Source organism: Rutidosis leptorrhynchoides, chromosome 10 (assembly GCF_046630445.1).
Source record: "Rutidosis leptorrhynchoides isolate AG116_Rl617_1_P2 chromosome 10, CSIRO_AGI_Rlap_v1, whole genome shotgun sequence".
Taxonomy (NCBI): domain Eukaryota; kingdom Viridiplantae; phylum Streptophyta; class Magnoliopsida; order Asterales; family Asteraceae; genus Rutidosis; species Rutidosis leptorrhynchoides.
In genome coordinates, this window is record NC_092342.1 from 307,902,935 (window position 1) to 307,924,612 (window position 21,678).

The following is a 21,678-nucleotide window of genomic DNA, read 5'->3' on the forward strand; positions in this document are numbered from 1 at the left end:
ATAGCACCCGAAGATCAAGAGAAAACCACATTCACGTGCCCTTATGGTACTTTTGCTTACAAACGCATGCCATTTGGACTTTGTAACGCCCCTGCAACCTTTCAAAGGTGTATGATGGCGATTTTTCACGACATGATAGAAGAATGCATGGAAGTATTCATGGATGACTTTTCAGTCTTCGGTGATACATTTAAATCATGTCTAGTTAATCTGGAACGAATGCTAATTAGATGCGAAAAATCAAATCTAGTACTTAATTGGGAGAAATGCCATTTCATGGTTAAAGAAGGCATCGTTCTTGGACATAAAATTTCAAAAGAAGGAATTGAAGTGGATAGAGCTAAAGTAGATGTAATTGCTAAACTTCCACATCCCACCAATGTTAGAGGAGTTAGGAGTTTTCTAGGGCATGCCGGTTTTTACCGACGTTTCATAAAAGATTTTTCTAAAATTGCCACTCCTATGAATAAACTCCTAGAAAAGGATGCGCCATTCATCTTTTCAGATGAATGTATCAAATCTTTTAATATTCTTAAAAAAAAACTCACTAATGCACCGATCATGATAACACCAAATTGGAATCTACCATTTGAACTAATGTGCGATGCAAGTGATTTTGCAATGGGAGCCGTTTTAGGACAAAGGATTGAAAAACGATTTCAACCTATATATTATGCTAGTAAGATGTTACAAGGAGCACAAACGAACTATACAACTACTGAAAAAGAACTCCTTGCTATTGTCTTTGCTTTTGACAAATTTCGATCATATCTCGTTCTAGCAAAAACGGTGGTCTATACCGACCATTCTGCTCTTAGATACCTATTTTCAAAACAAGATGCTAAACCAAGATTAATCCGTTGGATCTTACTCTTACAAGAGTTTGATATTGAAATCCGAGATAAAAAAGGAGCAGAAAATCTCGCCGCTGATCATCTTTCTCGTCTTGAAAATCCCGAATTAGAAGTTCTAAATGAATCGACCATACAAGACAACTTTCCTGATGAATATCTATTGAAGATAGATTATAAAGAAATCCCATGGTTTGCAGACTATGCAAACTACTTAGTTTGTGGATTCCTTGAAAAAGGATTATCGTACCAAAGACGAAAGAAATTCTTCAGTGATATAAAACACTATTTCTGGGAAGATCCACATCTGTTTAAAAGTTGTCCCGATGGAATAATACGCCGATGTGTATTTGGAGATGAAGCTAGTAAAATTTTAAACCATTGTCACACAGGACCAACAGGAGGGCATTATGGGCCTCAACTAACAGCAAGAAAAGTTTATGAAGCTGGATTCTATTGGCCTACAATTTACAAAGACGCACACCTTCTTTGCAAATCCTGTGATGCATGTCAAAGGGCCGGAAAAATAAGTCAACGTGACGAAATGCCACAAAATGTCATCCAAGTATGTGAAGTATTTGACATTTGGGGTATTGACTTTATGGGTCCATTTCCAAAATCTCATAATAATCTATATATACTCGTAGCCATTGATTATGTATCTAAATGGGCGGAAGCACAAGCTCTCCCAACTAACGATGCACGAGTTGTAGTCAACTTTTTAAAACGTCTTTTTGCAAGGTTTGGAACACCGAAAGCTTTAATAAGTGATCGGGGTACTCATTTCTGTAATAATCAACTTGAGAAAGTTCTTAAAAGATATGGAGTAACTCATAAAATCTCCACCGCATATCATCCACAAACAAGTGGACAAGTTGAAAATACCAACCGAGCTTTAAAACGTATTCTAGAGAAAACCGTAGGATCAAATCCGAAGGAATGGTCCATTAAATTGGAGGATGCACTCTGGGCTTTTAGAACAGCCTACAAAACTCCAATTGGAACCACACCTTTTAGACTTGTTTATGGAAAAGCGTGTCATCTTCCAGTAGAAATTGAACACAAAGCATTTTGGGCTTTGAAAACATGTAATCTTGATTTACATGAAGCCGGACGTCTACGATTAAGTCAACTAAACGAATTAGAAGAATTAAGACATGAAGCATACGATAATTCGTTAATCTATAAAGAAAGAACGAAGAAATGGCATGATAAAAGAATCAGAAGTTCAAAAGAATTTAAAGAAGGAGACAGAGTTCTTCTTTTCAATTCACGATTCAAGCTATTTCCTGGAAAATTGAAATCAAGATGGTCTGGACCATTCATAGTCAAAAGAGTTTTCCCATACGGAACGATAGAATTAATAAATTCAAATGGGATTGAATTTAAAGTTAATGGTCACAGAGTTAAACATTACATACAGGGTCCGATGGAAGTCGACAACGAAGTTAATCACAATTTCGACACCACAGCTAACTAAGTGTGGGGAGAATCAAGTCTTTAAAGGATAATATGTATTTATGTTAGAGTTAGATTGTCTGTTTTCGTGTAGTTCTCGAAAATGGAACACGTATGGTCTTTCCCTAGCAGACCCTAAAGAACTAGTCTTCTCCCCCCATTCTGAATTTTTATTTTTTTTAGGTTTTTACGAAATGAAGACTGCCTGTGAACTAAACCATGGTCTAATGCTACACGCTTTGATCACTAAACGAAATAATGACATACTCCCGAGTGAAATAGTATCAGTAATCAGAGAAAGAATGGACGGAGTTAGAAAAGGATCCAGATGCGAAGATAATAAGTTACAATTTGGTAAAGGAAAATCAAAATCCGCAGCGAAAAGAAGAGCACGACACCTAGAAAAATGTCACAAATGCGGAAAATGGTCACATGGAGGTAAATGTTCAAATAATCAAACCTATTCAAATACCGAATTTGTTACTTTATGCAGAGACGGACCGTTCATATGTTTAGAAGAAAAGACAATGAATGCTCGAGGTTACGCCTATGCAGCCATGGAAGACCAATTAAACCGACTATCTTATGAATATAATAGATCATATAACTAAGAAATCTATTTCACAGGTATGTCTGTACAGTTTTTATTTTTATTTTTATTTTTAACCTTTTGATAATAAACGCTAATTTGTTCGCTAAAAAGTATTAAATTGGTATTAAATAAAATTAGGTTTGGCGACCGAAATTATTGATATCGTTCAAAAATTTATTACATCACTGCGAAATTTAACGTTTATTCTTAAGGTATAAATATCTTTAATCAATCAACCCAAAATATTTCAAAAATTCGTCATGAGTTAAATTAGGTCTTGGAACCGAAATTACTTTACCGAAAAGAGGGGCGCATATTTTTGATAATATTTGATTGATTAAAGTGGGATAAAAAGACAAAAAGATTTTTAATTTTATTTTTACCATGTTTTTAAAATTAATATTTAAATCTTAAATTAATATTGTAAACTTTGTAAAAACAATATATTTAAAATTGTAAATATTTGAAAAATTAATATAAGTTTGGTATGAATTTATGAATTTTTAAATTAAGTTTGGTGTGAATTTTTAATTTTTAAAATATGAAATTTTAATTTTATGCATTTCAAATTTTAAGTTTGGTGTGAATTTTTAATTTTTTAATTTTTAATTTTGAATTTTATATTTAAGTTGTGTGAATTTAAAAACAAAAATTTACTTTATCTCATTAAGTTAAGAATATGATTTTTAAAATTCGTCGTAAGTTGAAGACTAGGTCTTTGAACCGAAATTGCTTTACCCGAGGGAGGGACGAGAACTTTTATTATCATTATTTTTAATCTTAATGAATTAAAGTATGCCAAAAACATTGAAAAAAAAAAAAAAAACCCAAAAATCTTAGCTTTTAAAACAATCGCTACAAAGAGACAAATTTTAAAATTTTGTCGAGGGACGGACTAGGACATCGATCCGAAACGACCTCGTCCTAAATAACAAGGGAAACAAAATTTTAAAATTAATTTCTTAATTGTTTTAATAAGTTAATGATGATAAAAAAAAAAAAAAAAAAAAAAAAAAAAAAAAAAAAGTAAAACTCCGCGACTCGCGGAGTTTGCAGTGCAAACCTCCGCGACTCGCGGAGGGACCGAAACACAGAAAAAAAATAAAACAGCTGAATCGATCAGTGAACTCCCACCACCAAAAACACAGAAATTTTCTGCGAAAAAGCACCCGAAAACCCACGAAAATCACCCCCAAAAATCTCAATTTTTAACCGTTAATCACCAAATTTTTTGCTAAAATCATGTTGAGAAGGATGATATCTAAGAATTACTCAAGAAAACAGGTACAATTACACCCCAAATCACCTTTAAATCCGAATTTTAGTGTGTTCTTGAGCATATTTTCATAATTTGAATTTTGTTAATTTTTAGTGTAATTAGTGTTAAATTGTTAGTATATTATGCATGTATAACCTAGATTGATGCTTGTTAACATGATTTGAAGCCAAAAACTTCAAAATCTTTAGAATCTAGGGTTTGTGTTCTTGAGCAATTTGGGGCTTTTTGATATAAACAGGTTATGGCCGATTTTTGTCATGAATTGTTGCTAAATTGAGTAGTGTAACATGTCTAGGTAGTTAAATGATCCAAACTTTGAGCCTAAACATGATTTTGAGAATTAAAGTGGACTTTTTCAAGTCCAAAATTCATGAACTTGATTTTTGAAAGATAATGCCATTTGAGACTTGTTTATTTGCTAGTAATGATTATTTTGACATGTTATTTGAGTTGAATGCTTATGAACTTGGCGAAAATTTTCGTATATGCTTATTTGAAAAAGTGTAGATTTGATAAAAATGTGAAAATAAGCTTAAGTTTGATATAAATTGATAATGTCATTGTAATTATTTTGATTGATGATTTTGCTGACACTAATGCATATTTGGATGCACAAAATTTGTGTTTGATGTGTTTTGCAGAATGAAAGGGGTGAATCTTCATCCCAAGCCCGCCATGCTCCTGCTGAGAACTTGGAACAACAGGAGGTAGATAACTACTACAAGCAGGATGTACCTCATCCAGTCATGACCTTTTCAGATATGCACTTGGAACAGTTGCACCCGAACCTGCGATTTGACAGACTTTGGATAGATTATCCAAAATATCAACGGGGTTTGCATACTCTTCATTCCAAGGTTGTTGAGGTACCGAGGGTCATAGAATGGGGACCCTTGGAAGCTGTAGAATTGGCCGGGCCAATTAGGGAATTACTGGTACAGAGGTATGGTAATTCTTATTTTAATGACTGGATATGTTTATTCACCATACGCAGACCTGTATATAAAGTATGGTGTGAAGAGTTGTTATGTAGTATAGAGTTGAATGATCGGGTAGCTAGTTTAACCGATCGTTCTTTTATTAGATTTTTGTTAGGCGGTTCGATGCGCCACATGTCTTTACTGGACATGGCTCAGGCTTTACGTATATATACGCCTAAGGAATTAGCGTCTGCCGATTGTAGAGGATTGATACTAAACGGTAGGAAAATAGATAAGAATTTTGATACACACGGTGTGTGGAGTCAAATGACAAGCCACCACCGTTTCAAAGGGGGAAACTACTCTTATTTGGATATAGATAGAGCCGAATTAAGAGTAATACATAGGTTTTTAGCTAATTCGATTACACAAAGGGGTAAAAACAAAGAAAAGGTAAATGAACAAGATTTGTTTTACCATATGTGTATTCGAGACCCACACAGCGCTGTAAGTATACCATATTGTGTGGGTTATTATTTATCAGCTATGGTTCGAGGGATGCGTCCACATAGCATAATAGGAGGTGGTATTTTTATTACTTTGATTGGTGAATATCTCGGTGTGGATATAAGTCGGGGGGGATTATTAGAAGAAGAGCCGGAACCCCGCGACACTATAGGTTTAAATGTATACCATGGTGCGAAAGTTTTGAAGCGGCGAAATAACGCCGCAGTACGATACAATGGTAGACATCCACAGGTAGAGAGAAACCAGGAACAAGGTAATGTAGGAGGGGGGAACCAGATGCAAGAAATGCATAGGTTTATAGCTTCTCAGGAATACGAAAATGCTAGACAGAGAGCATTTGAAGATTGGCAAGTTCATCAGAACCAGATCATAGCGCATTGCCAACATATAGGTAGAAACTATATTCCTACTCCGAAACCCGTCTTCCCTCCTTGGTCGATAGAGATGCAGCCACCATATCCTACGTATGACCCTGCCGAAGCATTCTATAGCACTTATGGTTATGCGTGGAACCCCTATTGGTACCAATATCATCCTTAGTTTACTTATTTTGTTTTATTATTTTGTAATTTGTAATTATTGATATATTTAATATTTTTGTTAATATTGTAATCATTTTTATAATTATCTAACTTTTATTCTTAGATTTTAATAATTTTTGAATGTGGGGTAATATACCAAACTTCAAAAATATGTATATATGTTTGCAGTTTATCTTATGTACACAACAGGGTAAAACAACACATTTTCAAAGACTGGCATTAAGTTCAGCAAAAGCAAGTAATTTTGACGACAATGATGCAAAATATATGTGAAATAACAACAAGACGGAATGAACAAATGACGTGCACCATTTATCATTCAGCAAACAAACGCCAATATATTTGGAAACTTGGTAAAAATTTAATCATTTTCACACAAATCACCCTCAATAATTTAAATTGTTACTGATTTCTTGCAAATGAGGGCATTGCAAGATCTTAAGTGTGGGAAGGGGTTAAATTCTTTCGGATTTTAAAAATTTTTATTAAACACTTGGTTACCATTAAAATACTAGTAAAGCAGTAGTTGTATTAGAATCTAGTGCTCTCTGATAAAAAAGAACAGCACTAGTCTTATATACTGACTACCCAATTCTAGTAAAATTTTTCAATTAAATGAATTCAAATCATGATTATACATATTTATGAACGATAAAACTAGGTTTTAACACCGAAATTATTGTTACCTCGGAAAGGACATAAATTGAGAAACAAACTAAAATGTTAAAATTCATTTAAATTGGAATAGAGGACGATAAAAAGAAAAATAAAAAGCCAAGTGTGGGAAAATTTACCAAGTTATTTTAAACATATGTCACATATATTTGTAAAAAATAACTGAAAATACTTTTGCTTTGAACTAAACTAAACTGTTTTACCCGATGAAAGAAAAGAAGAGATGGATCTACACGATGAATCAATTCCATCATTAAAAGGAAGTAAAGTCTTCCGAAAAAGACACGCGCTTCTTGATTTAGGTCATGAAGTTGTCGTTCAGACCAGCTGTAGGTTGACGAAAAATCTAGAAAAGTCATCACTAAAATCAGCAGGAAATCCACGGACCTCAGCATTAAACAGGGTCGCCAAGTGGTCAGATTTATCCTAACCATGAGAAGGATTTATCTCGTACAATGGGGAGGCACCGTGCAAATTAGCTGGATAAGACTAATGAATCAGATCCCCAGAAAGGATAATCTCCTTAAAGATTAAAAATCAGCTTTTAAGACTGATATTACTCAATCCTAGAGATTGACCTTAAAGATTGAGAATTACAAACTCATGGAATTCAATGATATCTAAACTCGAGCTTGAACGAGAAAATATTTTGATCAAAATTATAAACCGATTTGTTTTCTGAAAACCCTATTTTCAATGCGTTCATTACCATTGAACGTAAAATCCTAGGAATTCACCTGGAATTCATTAGGTCACCTGAACTAAATCGGGTGTCAACCGTAAGAACGGTGGTTGCATAGCATGGTCAAAGACAGGACCTTGTGCCAGACCGACAAATTATAAGGGTGAGCTTTACTATTGCTCCTACCAAGGATAGTAATTGCGTCCGACACGTTATAGACCATAATCAAAAGCATGTCACGGGACATTGCCTTAAACAGTTGCTTGTTCAACGCTTTCCTTTACAACCGGACGGTAGTTTGCCGAAAGGTAATATACGGAACAAGTAAACTGGACGTGTTGCTTTCCAAATACAAGGTTAGCAAGTGGGTGACACAAAACCGCAAGTTTTGAGCTAAAATTTTCAAATCTGAAACCCACCAAACCCACAAAAATATTTTGCAAACACCGGTAAAGGGTTATTCCGGAAAACTTATCTAGGGTAAAAACTAGATTTAATTTTCAAAAGATCAAATATTTTCATAAAGATCCAATTTCCTTAATGGATCTAAATTTTTATAGTCATGTGGGACTGTAAACCATATCGTTACTACCATTGTTTATACCGCCGTATAGAAATCACTGATGTACAAAGTGTGAAGAATAAAGAAGTGATTCTAGTATTTCAAGACAATATTGCTTGAGGACAAGCAACGCTCAAGTGTGGGAATATTTGATAATGCTAAAAACGAACATATATTTCATAGCATTATTCCTCAAGAAAGACAAGCTTTTAGTTGCAATTGTTCTATTTACAAGTGATATTCGTTTAAATAATAAAAGGTGAAGACAAAAGACAGATTCGACGATTTGAAGACGCAAACGACCAAAAAGCTCAAAAGAACAAAAGACAATCAAAAAGGTTCCAATTATTGATAAGAAACGTCTCAAAATCACAAGAGTACAAGATTCAAAACGCAAAGTACAAGATATTAAATTGTACGCGAGGACGTTCGAAAATCCGGAACCGGGACCAGAGTCAATTCTTAACGCTCGACGCAACGGACTAAAAATTACAAGTTAACTATATATATAAATATAATATAATATATAATTAATTATATTAATTATATATATATTATATATATATATTTAAAAACCGTCGGCAGCAGGAAACTCCAAGGGTGTAAACTGTAAATACCTCTCCGCGACTCGCGGAGTTTTAAGGGTATTTGGCCGCGAGTCGCGGAGCCCCAAATTTCAAGTCTGGCTATAAATCAACCCGAATTCTGATCAAAATCATCATCATTTTTTCTTCTCATTGATACGAAGTAATATATATTTATATTTATAATTTATATTTTAATTTTAATTATAATTCTAATAATAAGGGTATGTTAGCGAATGTTGTAAGGGTGTAAGTCGAAATTCTGTCCGTGTAACGCTACGCTATTTTTAATCATTGTAAGTTATGTTCAACCTTTTTATATTAATGTCTCGTAGCTAAGTTATTATTATGCTTGTTTAAAACGAAGTAATCATGATGTTGGGCTAATTACTAAAATTGGGTAATTGGGCTTTGTACCATAATTGGGGTTTGGACAAAAGAACGACACTTGTGGAAACTAGACTATGGGCTATTAATGGGCTTTATATTTGTTTAACTAAATGAAAGTTTGTTAATGTTAATATAAAAATTTACAATTGGGCGTCCCTATAAATTACCATATACACTCGATCGGACACGATGGGCGGGGTATTTATATGTACGAATAATCGTTCATTTAACCGGACACGGGAATGGATTAATAGCCACTAGAATAATTAAAACAGGGGTGAAATTACATTCAAGGGTAATTGGTGTAATTGTTAACAAAGTAGTAAAACCTTGGTTTACACGCAGTCGATAACCTGGTGTATTCATTAAACAAAGTATTAAAACCTTGTTACAATTCGAATCCCCAATTAGTTGGAATATTTATCTTCGGGTATAATAATAATTTGACAAGGACACTTGCAATTTATATTTATGACTGATGGACTGTTATGGACAAAAACCAGACGGACATATTGAATAATCCAGGACAAAGGACAATTAACCCATGGGCATAAAATTAAAATCAACACGTCAAACATCATGATTACGGAAGTTTAAATAAGCATAATTCTTTTATTTCATATTTAATTTCCTTTATTTTATATTTAATTGCACTTCTAATTATCGCACTTTTATTTATTGTTATTTTATTTAATCGCACTTTTAATTATCGTACCTTTTAATTATCGTAATTTTATTTTATCGCATTTTTATTCGCAATTTCATTATCGTTATTTACTTTACGCTTTAATTTAAGTCTTGTATTTATTTTATATTTTACATTAGGTTTTAACTGCGACTAAAGTTTTAAAATCGACAAACCGGTCATTAAACGGTAAAAACCCCCTTTATAATAATAATATTACCTATATATATATTTGTATTTTTATAAAAGTAAACTAATATAGCGTTGAGCTTTGTTTAAAGATTTCCCTGTGGAACGAACCGGACTTACTAAAAACTACACTACTGTACGATTAGGTACACTGCCTATAAGTGTTGTAGCAAGGTTTAAGTATATCCATTCTATAAATAAATAAATATCTTGTGTAAAATTGTATCGTATTTAATAGTATTTCCTAGTAAAATATAAGCTATTTTATATACACCTCGTTGCACATCATGTGTACACAGTACTCTTGACCCCATACACATAATGTCTCCAAATCTTAAGTGCAAAAACAACGGCCCCCAACTCTAAATCATGAGTTGTATAGTTCTGCTCGTGAATCTTCAACTGACGTGATGCGTACGCAATAACTTTCTTTCGTTGCATCAAAACACAACCAAAGCCTTAACGCGAAGCATCACAATAAACAACAAAATCATCATTACCCTTAGGTAGTGACAATATCGGAGCGGTAGTCAACTTCTTCTTTAAAATCTAAAAAGCAGTCTCTTGTTCATCCTTCCACTCGTACTTCTTCCCTTTATGCGTTAAAGCAGTCAGAGGTTTTGCAATACGAGAGAAATCTTGAATGAACCTTCGATAGTAACCTGCCAATCCTAGGAACTGACGAATCTGGGTAGGAGTTTTCGGAGTTTCCCACTTTTCAATTGCCTCAATCTTAGCAGGATCAACTTGAATTCCTTGCTTACTAACAATGTGTCCAAGGAATTGAACTTCTCGTAACCAGAATGCACACTTAGAGAACTTAGCGTACAACTCTTCTTTCCTCAACAGATCAAGTACTAACTTCAAATGTTCCTCATGCTCTTCATCACTCTTCGAATAAATAAGGATGTCGCCGATAAACACAATAACGAACTTGTCCAGATAGGGTCTACACACAAGGTTCATGAGGTCCATGAACACAGCAGGTGCATTCGTCAATCTGAACGGCATAACAAGAAACTCAAAGTGACCGTAACGGGTGCGAAAAGCAGTTTTCGAAACATCAGATTCTTTAACAAGCAACTGATGATAGCCGGAACGAAGATCAATTTTTGAATAAACAGATGAACCCTGAAGCTGATCGAACAGATCATCAATTCTCGGAAGGGGATAACGGTTTTTAATAGTAAGCTTGTTCAACTCACGATAATCAATACACAAACGAAAAGAACCATCCTTCTTCTTAACAAACAGAACAGGAGCTCCCCAAGGGGACGAACTAGGACGAATAAAACCTTTGTCTAACAACTCACGGAGTTGACTTGACAATTCTTGAAGTTCAGAAGGCGCAAGACGATAAAGAGTACGTGCTACAGGAGCAGCACCGGGAACAAGATCAATTTGAAATTCTACCGCGCGTTGCGGCGGAAGGCCAGGTAAATCTTCGGGAAATACCTCGGGAAAATCTCTAACAACATGAACATCTCCAACACTCTTCGTTTCTCTTTCGAAATCAACAACATGGGCTAGAATAGCATGACAGCCTTTGCGAAGATGTTTAAGAACCTTCAGACAACTAATAAGATTTAACTGTCGGCACCTCTTATCTCCAAGAACCATCAGCGGCTCTCCAACCACATTAGTAATACGAATAGCTTTATCATAACACACAATCTCAGCATGATTCGCAGATAACCAATCCATCCCAATAACAACATCAAAACTACCAAGTTCAATCGGTACCAAATCTATCTCAAAATCTCTACCAGCTAAACTAATGTTACACTTACGATGCACAGTCTTAGCAGTGAGTACCTTACCATTAGCTATTTCAACAACATACGTATTGTCTAAAGGAGTTAACGGTGTTTAGATTTTTGGACTTAATTTACTCGACACAAAACTCAAATCAGCCCCTGAATCAAATAGTACATAAACTGATAAATCGTTGACCGAGAACGTACCAGTAACAAGTTTAGGATCTTCCTCAGCATCCCTGGCGTTAATGTTGAACGCTCTACCACGCGCAGTCTCTGCAGTCTTCTTGTTGGGACAGGCATCGCGAAAATGCCCCGGCTTCCCACACTCATAACAAACTCTCGGATTACCACCATTATTCGACTTTCCATTACCATTACCATTACCATTACCACCTCTATTACCAGCATTATTTCCACCTGCGGCAGGAGCAGTAGAACCCGACAGAAGCACCATACAATCCTTAGCAATGTGTCCCTATTTGGAACACCTCTTGCAAGTCACGGTACAGAAACCATCATGAGCCTTGTAACAACGTGGACACACACGCTGACTGCGGTTATTCAAACCAGAAGTGTCCTGCTTTTTCTGCTGACTCTGGTTTTGATTGCGGTTATTATCCCACTTTATCTTCCCATTATCAGCTTTCTTAACAGTCTCTTCACTGGGTTCGGTTACAACAGTCTTGCTTCTTCTCAAGATCTTATCATTCAACTTATGAGCCATTGACATCGCGGCCTCAATAGTCTGGGGCTCACTAGATTCAACTCCATGTTCAATTTTCTCGGATAGCCCATCAATGTAAGCTTCGATCTTAAGATTCTCATCAGCATAAACATTAGGACACAACAAAGTCAACTCAAAGAATCTCTGCTCGTAGGCATCTAATTCGGTGCCCTTCATTTTCAAGTTTTTAAGTTCAACCTCTAACTTCTTAAGCTCACCCCTAGGACGGTAACGGGTGATCATTCTTTCCTTAAAATTATTCCAAGTTAAACCATAAGCCACATCATTTCCCAAACTGTTAACCAAGTTGTTCCACCAGGTCAATGCACTATCCTTCAAAGTGCAGCTAGCAAAACTAACCTTGTCTTCCTCTCGGACTCGACTAACCCTGAAAATATACTCGATTTTCTCGAACCAGCGGGTAAGTCCTATGGGTCCTTCTGTACTACTGAATTCCTGTGGGTGACTAGCCATAAACGTTTTGTAGGAGCATCCCACCTGATTGTTGTTCGCATTAGCATTTGCATTAGCATTCACTGCCATAGCAGCAGCTATCCCTTCGGTAACAAGACGTTGGATACGGGCTTCGGTGGACTCTCTAGGAGGCATGATCTTCAAAACAGAATAACACAATCGTTAGTACTAAGAATAATACCAGTGTTATAAAGGAATAGATCGAACACGAAAAGATTAATCATTAAAATAATAGTCAGTAACCACTATGAGTAATAACATGACAGTTATGATTGTTATAGAAATAACCACCACATGCATACATATTTTATGATAACATCATACAACATACATAGCACCTAACATACATGATCTACATTACGCATAATATAACATGCCAAGAGTCACAACATCAGAAATAAAATGTGATAATGATAATAGATGTCATAAAAATAAGCATCCATACATAATGAAAAACATCCCATAACAAAATCTTAATAAAATCCTCGGCAAAACGCCGTACATAACCTAAAAATGTATGTATGAAAGGACATTAAGTCTTATGAAATAAATTATCAATCATGGATCATCATATCACATCTGCTTAGAGCGGGTGTGATAAGCTAGGCCAGCATGAGTCTCAGCAGAAGGCTCATACTTTCGCAACTTTCCTTTCATTTCTTCCAACTCTTCCTTCAAAACACGAACTGTGCTCTCTAAAGCCTCGAACCTAGCGTCAACTTCACGGTTACGCTTACGACTCTCGATCCCAACATTGTTCTTGAAGCTAACAAACGAATCCATACTAGCTCAAATCTGGTCCATCATCTCGTTATGTGGCAAAGTACGCATACAATCACTAAGAGCATTAATACGCGTCACTTCATTGTAAGCCCTGTTCATATGGGTAAGGGTGGAAAAGTAGTAGTGAACAGGATCATCGATCTCCGGTTGATCAGCACGGCGTCTGGCAGCAGCCGGAGGAGCAGGAGCAGCAACTGAGTTATCGCTCGAAGTCGACATCTGCAAACAGTAAAACCGCAAACCACATACCAAAAGATATAAATGCTAATGATATAACCCATACGAAATGAAATGCATAATAATGCTATAGCAAAAGGGTCGGGCTGTAGACTAGACTCTAATACACCCTAAGAACCACGGGTTGACCACATTAAGACCGCCTAGTTCCCTACAACCAGAGCTCTGATACCAACTGTGATGGCCCCGTCAAAACACTTAACGACTCCGTCACTTGGTCCCACAGCTTGATCGAACTTAAATGAATTTAATAAATGACATTGCATTCTTTTATATCGAAAGTTTCCCAAAAAGGAAAGCATACCAAAATATGTAGTTTAAAAGTAACCCAACATATTAATAATCCAAAGTTGACACAAAAACATTGTCAACAACCCACAATTATTAATTATTCAAAAACCGAATGCAAGCCAAAGTTTCATAAATTGTTTCATAAAAATCTGCCCAAATGCATGCAGACTCTTCTAAACACAGCGGAAGTATCACATAAACTCAAGTACCTGTGAAAACATGCGAGTAAACTGTCAACACAAAGGTTGAGTGAATTATAGGTTTAAATAATTGAATAAACTTTAGACCACAAGATTTTAAAAAATGTTAGAAAACATTAAACATTATTCCATTATCAATGAGCCACCTGGTAACCACTTAACCCTTTATATACCCTTGCCAGACACAATAAAAATATACACTGGACAGTGTATCTACAACAAAATACGAAGTACTAAACATTCCGATTATAAATTGCTAGCGCGACTATCTCGAAATGGGGTTGTTAAACCCGATAGATCTATCCATAGGATTCGCGTTCACCAATAGAAACTAGTGATTACAGTTACCAGACTAGGGAATATTTTTGTCCAACTCACAATGAATAATTTAAATTTAATTGTCACTTGTGTCTAAATGTGAAATAAAATGCATGTAATCACATCCCAAAAATATACTTTGAAAAGTATGTAAAAACGGGACTATAACTCACCTTAATAGTAATGAAGTAACCAACACAATTAAGCGAACAACAAATGTAGTACAGTGATCAGGAATGATCACAACGCCGACCTATAAATAAAGCAGGTCGATATAAATAATTAACTTAGGTCAAGTCTTAGTATGATAGCTATTGTACATGTTGCAAGTAGTCATAGAACAAAACTTAATATGCATCGGTTTGATCGGAACAGCTTACGGACACACACTTTCTATTTTTAGAAAGTTTCTATTTTTAGCAGGTTTCCATTTTTGGAAAGTTTCTATTTTTGGAAAGTTTCTATTTTTGGAAAGTTTCCAAGTTTAGAAAGTTGCTATTTTAGGAAAGTTTATAAGTTAGGAAAGTTTCCTTAATTAGAAAGTCAACAAAAGTCAACTGAAAGTCAAAGTCAACCGAAAGTCAACTCAAAAGTCAACCTTGGTCAAACATGGTCAACGTTAATTTTAAAAGTGTAAGTTATAATAATAATATAAGTTATAACGTTTATTAAAGTTAAATATGCCTAATTATGTCATAACATAAGTTTTATTAAATTAAAATGAATTATTAAAGTTAATATAAGTTTAAATGATATAATTAATATAACATAAGTATTTAATTAATTAATTAAATATTAGTAATAATGTAAGTATTATTAATTAATAATAAATTTTAAATCATATCATAGGTATTATTAATTAATAATGAATTATTAATCATATCATAAGTTTCTAATTATAATTATTAAATCATAAGTATTTAATAATTAAATTATAATTAAATAATAACTAAGTCTTATAATAATTAAATAATTATTTAATCCTTATTATGAGTCTTATTATAATAATCTCATAATATAAGTTTAATACTTATCATAAGTATTTTTCCATTAATAATGAAGTATTATTAATCATATGTTTAATTAAAAAGTTAATTAAATCATAAATATTAATTAAATGATATAATAAATATATCATAAGTTGTAATTAATAATAATTACCTTTTTTTATCATAAGTAATAAAATTATAATGAAATCCATTATTTATATCCTAAGTTTAATAATTAATCAAAAGTTTTAAATCAAAAGTTCATCGGGTCGTATCCTGAGCCCCGGGTGTCGGTTTTTGGCGAGCCTTACATATATCTCCGCCTAAGCAAACCACCCGACACTTTGGTACACTCAAGAACACCCCAAGAATAGTCCACAAGTCATGATGTACAGCCAACACACTATTTGCAACTTCAATTCAATCAAAAACGTGTTTTAGACGTAACGGGTGATTCGTGGCTCGGATTGAGATGACCCGAACATGAAAGTTCGCCCCACCATCAGTCCTAAAATACTAACACACCCTAAAGTCACCAAATATGGTCACAAAGTCGGACCAAACCTGGTTCATACCAAAATCACATTCAATCTTAACAAAATACCACTTTGATCATAACTAGGGTTCCGGGAATCGAAACGACATGAATCCGGTGTCAAAAATTAATGTCTTGATGAGAGGAACTCATTTATATACTTTATTTTAACTTTTATATCAGTTACAAAGTCAGAAACACAAGAAAAATCTGCTGTCCAGAATTTAACAAACTGAAAACATGTGATTATGAGTATTTCTATGCATACAAACATCATTACAACAACTAATAATCATCATACTAATAATATAAACATAAAATACAGAAAAATAAATAAAAATTAAAAGTTCTAGAGTTAGGGTTTATACCCTAATCAAGAAACGAGAAGTATAATCGCGTATAGAACGGAACGAGGAACGCGTTGATGTATAACAATCCTTGATCCAAGCTATGAAAATTGATGAAGATGATGATGTTGGGGAGATGATAGTCGATGGCCAAGAGAGCAAAAAGGGAGGAGAAAGAGAGAAAAATAAATTAGGTTTAGGTTTCTAAATTTGATAAAAGGAAAGTAAATTACAAAAGTGGAAAATAAATGGGAGTTTACTCCCTCCCTTGCCATCGGCCGAATGGGTGCATGGGGGTGGGCCCCATGGCCCAATTTTGTTAAATGTTTATTTCCTGATGGCCCGAAAGCCCGAACGAAACCCGAAACGCGAAAACGCAATTACGCGATTAAAAATTCGGAAAGATAACAAACGTGCGACGAAAAATAAATATAAATACACCATATAATTATATGACCTTAAAATATCATATTTAAAATAAATAGGATTTAAATATCCCAAAAACGCGTCCGTTGGTTTAAAAACTGAAAAGATTCGCCGGACAGAAATCCGCGATTCGTATAAACGTACGTTTTAAAATATGAATACATATATTCACATAACACATAATAATTAATATATTATTACTAATATAATAATATAGGTCATGAAATGACGTAACCCAATTAACAGTTGACGGTCGTTAAATAATTAACGGTAAAAGATAACGAAAAAAGTAGGGTCGTGACATTATGTTTCGGCAATGATCTCGGAATTAGAATTTTGGAATGAAAGCAAGAAACCTAACCCTATCTCAAAATATGGAAACCGAGATTTCTTCTACTTTGATCCAGCCTCATTTCTCATCAAAAGATTAAATGAAGTTTTTCCGGATTCTACCGAGGAAAGAATAAATCAGAATTTCTTCGCAAAAAGAAAGGAAATATATTCAGAACTCGTGCAGATCCTCACTATGTCAAAATTTCCATTTACAACTCCGCAAAGGAAGATTATTCGGGAAATATCTACAATTTTTAAATTTACTATCGGTGATCCTGACGGCGCGGAAGATCTTTTATTTCAAGACACAGTGTCAAAACTTCTTTTAGAACTTAATTATAGAGATACTGGGCCAATGGATGGAATTTCAAACAGTAAGAAAATTAAAAGGGCTTTGGTTAAACTTATGGACGATATCGGAGATTTACAGAAGCGCGAGTGCAAGATGTTAAGTGATTTCAAAATATTTTCAGTACACTCCGCTGATTTACTCTGGATGGTTAAAGAAGCTTTAAACTTGTCTTTCTTTCCACGTCATTTCTGGAACTTAGTTGTAAAACCTGTGTAATTTGAGTTTTTAATAAAAACAAAATATTTTGATTTTATTTGTCTTTTCTTTTTTTTTTAGATAGTTATATAAAAATAATCGGATTAAAATCCGAGGCAAAATTTTATTTATCTTTTCTTAAACCTTTTTAAATTTTAAAATCTTAAAAAAAAAATTAAAAATTTCGCGAGTCGGGTCGGGAAAATAAGCCCGCGCTGTAAGACCCTAATCAGTTTGTACAGCAGTGTAATTATGTTACATAGAGTGTGGGTGATGTTGTGCAGTTAAACAGAAGTCACTGAGTGAGCTGAGCCTAGTGCGCGCCGCGCACACTAAAGGGAGCGCGCCGCGCACCCCTTACTCTAGCCGGGTTGCAGCTTTTTAAATAAGATATTTTGATGGGCATTTTGGTAAATTCACTTATGGACGGGTTAAGGACAGATAGGTCAGTTTGTGGAGCAGCATTACTCCATTATCAACAACCTTATCACTTTAACTTTAATTCTAGAGAGAGATTGTGATTTTTGAGAGAGAAGGCTTAAATCCAAGAGGAAGGAGCTTGTTTTGGGTTAAAGTTCAAGCATTAAAGTCGTTCATCTTATCTCTAGCTTCGTTATGGTAGTTGTGGTATGTTCTAATTTTATTTTCCTTACTTTGATTTAGTGTAAGGGTTAGGGTTTGAGTAAATGATGAACACAAAACCCATTATTGGTGATTTTGGGTGTTCTTGGGTAAAATTGAGTCTTGAATACTAATTGGTGACTAGTCTAGGGTTTCAAAGTATTAAATGATGTTTATGAACCCTAATTGGTGAGTTAATTGCTAACACACCTAGTTATTTAGTAAATGGGTGTTGGTTAGTTAATGGATGACCCGAAATGGGTGTGTTGTCTTAAAATGGTTATTTGGGTAATAAACTGACCTAGTTTGGAAAGATGGGTATGAATTACCCTAATTATGTATTAGTTGGTGTTGTTGGACCTTAATCACTAGCTTTAAAGTGATTAGTGGTGGTCTTGACTTTAATTGGGTGGTTTTGGTATAAATGGGCGATTTAAAACATTAAGTCATTAAATGCTCATGTGTAAGTGTTAGTATTGAGTCCACTTAGCTTGTGTGTTGATCAAGTACTTATTATATTAGGTACTTTGCTTTGAAGCTTGTGGAGGTTGAAATCGTCATCTAATTGTTAAGGTGAGTGGAATAATTATATGCGTATGTATATAATGTATCTATTTGTTGTAGCGTGAAATGTGTAGTGTCGAGGTGCTAAGACACCATGTTTCACGTGAAGAGTGTAGCATCGAGGTGTTTAGATGCCACTCGGGTGTAGCATCGAGGTGTTAAGATGCCACCTAGGAGTGTAGTGTCGAGGTGTTAAGACACCACTCCGTAAAATAATGAGTGTTGCATCGAGGTGTTAAGATGCCACTCGGGGTGATGTGCCGAGGTGTTAAGGTGCCACCCTAGGGGTTAGTGGTGCGAGGTGTTAAGTGCCCTAATGGATGTTATGAACACCGATGGCGTTTTCGCGAGCGCCGTTCCCTTGTACTATTGGTCGACCATGGTTACTTGTGTTGTAAGCATATTATAACATTTCGAGTTATATTATTATGCGGTTGTTGCTAGCTAGTGGTATTGGAGATTATAGCTTGTTAATGTGACGATAAGCTAATTGTGTTGCTATCATGTTTGCGGTTTGTGTAAGTGTATGCAAGTAGGTATAATTATATATGTATTCGTATAATTATTGCATTCACTAAGCTTTGCTTACCCTCTCGTTGTTTACCATTTTATAGGTTTCGGTTTTGGAAAAGGGTAAGGGCATCGTATTGGACTAGAGATCCCGCTTGATACTAGGGGACGCTTTTGGCTTTAGTAGCTCTTGGAGTTTGACCGGTAGTTGGGTAGTTTAATCCCAAACGCCATGCTCATTGTGTAGTTGGAATTTAAACTTTTTGGTGGTCGAAACTCTAAACTTGTATTAAACTTGTATTTTGGGTCGTGTGGGCCCCGCTTGTAAAACATCATTTTTATGTTTGATTCGTGTTAGTTTTACATATATAAGTTTGTTGTGAAAAGCGTTCGGTCTAAAAGTGTCGGGAAGTCGAAGATCTTTTCGCGAAAAATGGACATTTTGATCAGAACTGTCTCAGGCCTTGTGCGCGCCGCGCACAGGCAGTGGTGCGCGCCGCGCACCCTCCAGTTCAGTTTTAAATTTTTTTTTTATTCCGCGTTTTACGATTGGTTAACGGGTTGGGTTGTTACAAGTGGTATCAGAGCGTGGTCTAAGGGATTTAGGTGACTTGAGATAGGCGCCTAGACTTAGACTTTTGTGTGCGCGTGTATGCGGGACTTGTAGGACTTTGGGTCGGATCGGGATGGTTAGTGCATAGGTTTATGTGAACTAATCATGCGCTATTTGTTTGTGTTGTGTTTAGCAATCATCAAGCGAGATAGGCGTTGTACTAGCGAGCTAATGTGACGTGCTTGCGTAGTAATGACTAGCTACCATTGTTACGGGCGCAAATCGTGTTAAACAAGCAATGTATGACGATTGTTGAGTGAGATGGAGTAGTGTGGCATATATGTATATACACATGTAATTGTCCTTTCGTTTTTGTGGTTTAACCTATTTCGTTTTATAGAATGAAGACGAGAAACGGTCTCGATCATGATAACCAAAGTACAAGCGAGGACGCCGAGTTTTCGGCCAAGGTTGAGGCCGTCTTTAAAAAGTTAAAAGCGGATTTTCTTACGGACGTCCGAAAGGTCTTTCAAGATTCGGTTGATGAGAAAATAACCGATCTAATTAATGAACGAATGAAGGCCACTATCGAAGAGGCCCTTGACGCTAGGAATATCTATCCTCGCGGTGAAGGAGGCGAAGGAAGGCGGGACTTCCACTACAAGAACTTCAAGGATGCTCAACCTCCGATGTTTAATGGGGTGCGGGATCCTTTAAAAAGTACATCTTGGATCTCCGATATTGAGGGAGCTTTCCGTACCGCGGAATGTCCTCCCGAAAAGAAGACGAGGTATGGTTCTAGCATGTTATGCGAAGAAGCTAAGTTGTGGTGGGACGCTAAAATCAACTTGTATGGTGAAGAACAATGTATGGGTTTGACTTGGGAAGACTTCAAGAAAGAGTTTTTCAAAGAATACCGAACCTCTTCCGACCTCTATAGAATCCGGGACGAGTTGCACCATTTGCAACAAGGTTCCATGGATTTGGTTACCCTCAAGTCTACATTCTTGGCAAAGACTCGTTTTTTCCCAGAATATGTTGGTGATGATCATAAGCTCATGAAGGATTTCTACCGTACTTTGAATGATGAGTACAAGGGGAAGATTAGTCGGAGTATGGCTAAGACTTTTGATGAATTGTTTGAGTTGGCTCGGGGTTTTGAGCCGGAGGTTCCAAGAAAGAGTGATTTCATGTTTTCCAAAAGAAAGTTTGAAGGTTTTAGTTACTCTAACGCCTCAAGCAAGAAGAGCAAGAGCAAGAGGGGGGGGGGGGGCCGAAAGTGTCAATAGTGCAAAGAAGGGCACTACCGGTGGGTTTTCTTATACGTGCTACAATTGTGGGCAACCGGGTCATATGGCTCGTGAGTGTCCGAAACCATCTTTCGGAAACAAAGTCACTTGTTTTAATTACGGCAAAGAAGGGCATAAGAAGCCGGAGTGTCCCGACTTGCGAAACGACAATGTGAAGCGATTAGAGAAGTCGGCGGGTACGGCTAGGGGTCGCAACTACTTGATGACTAATGATGAATC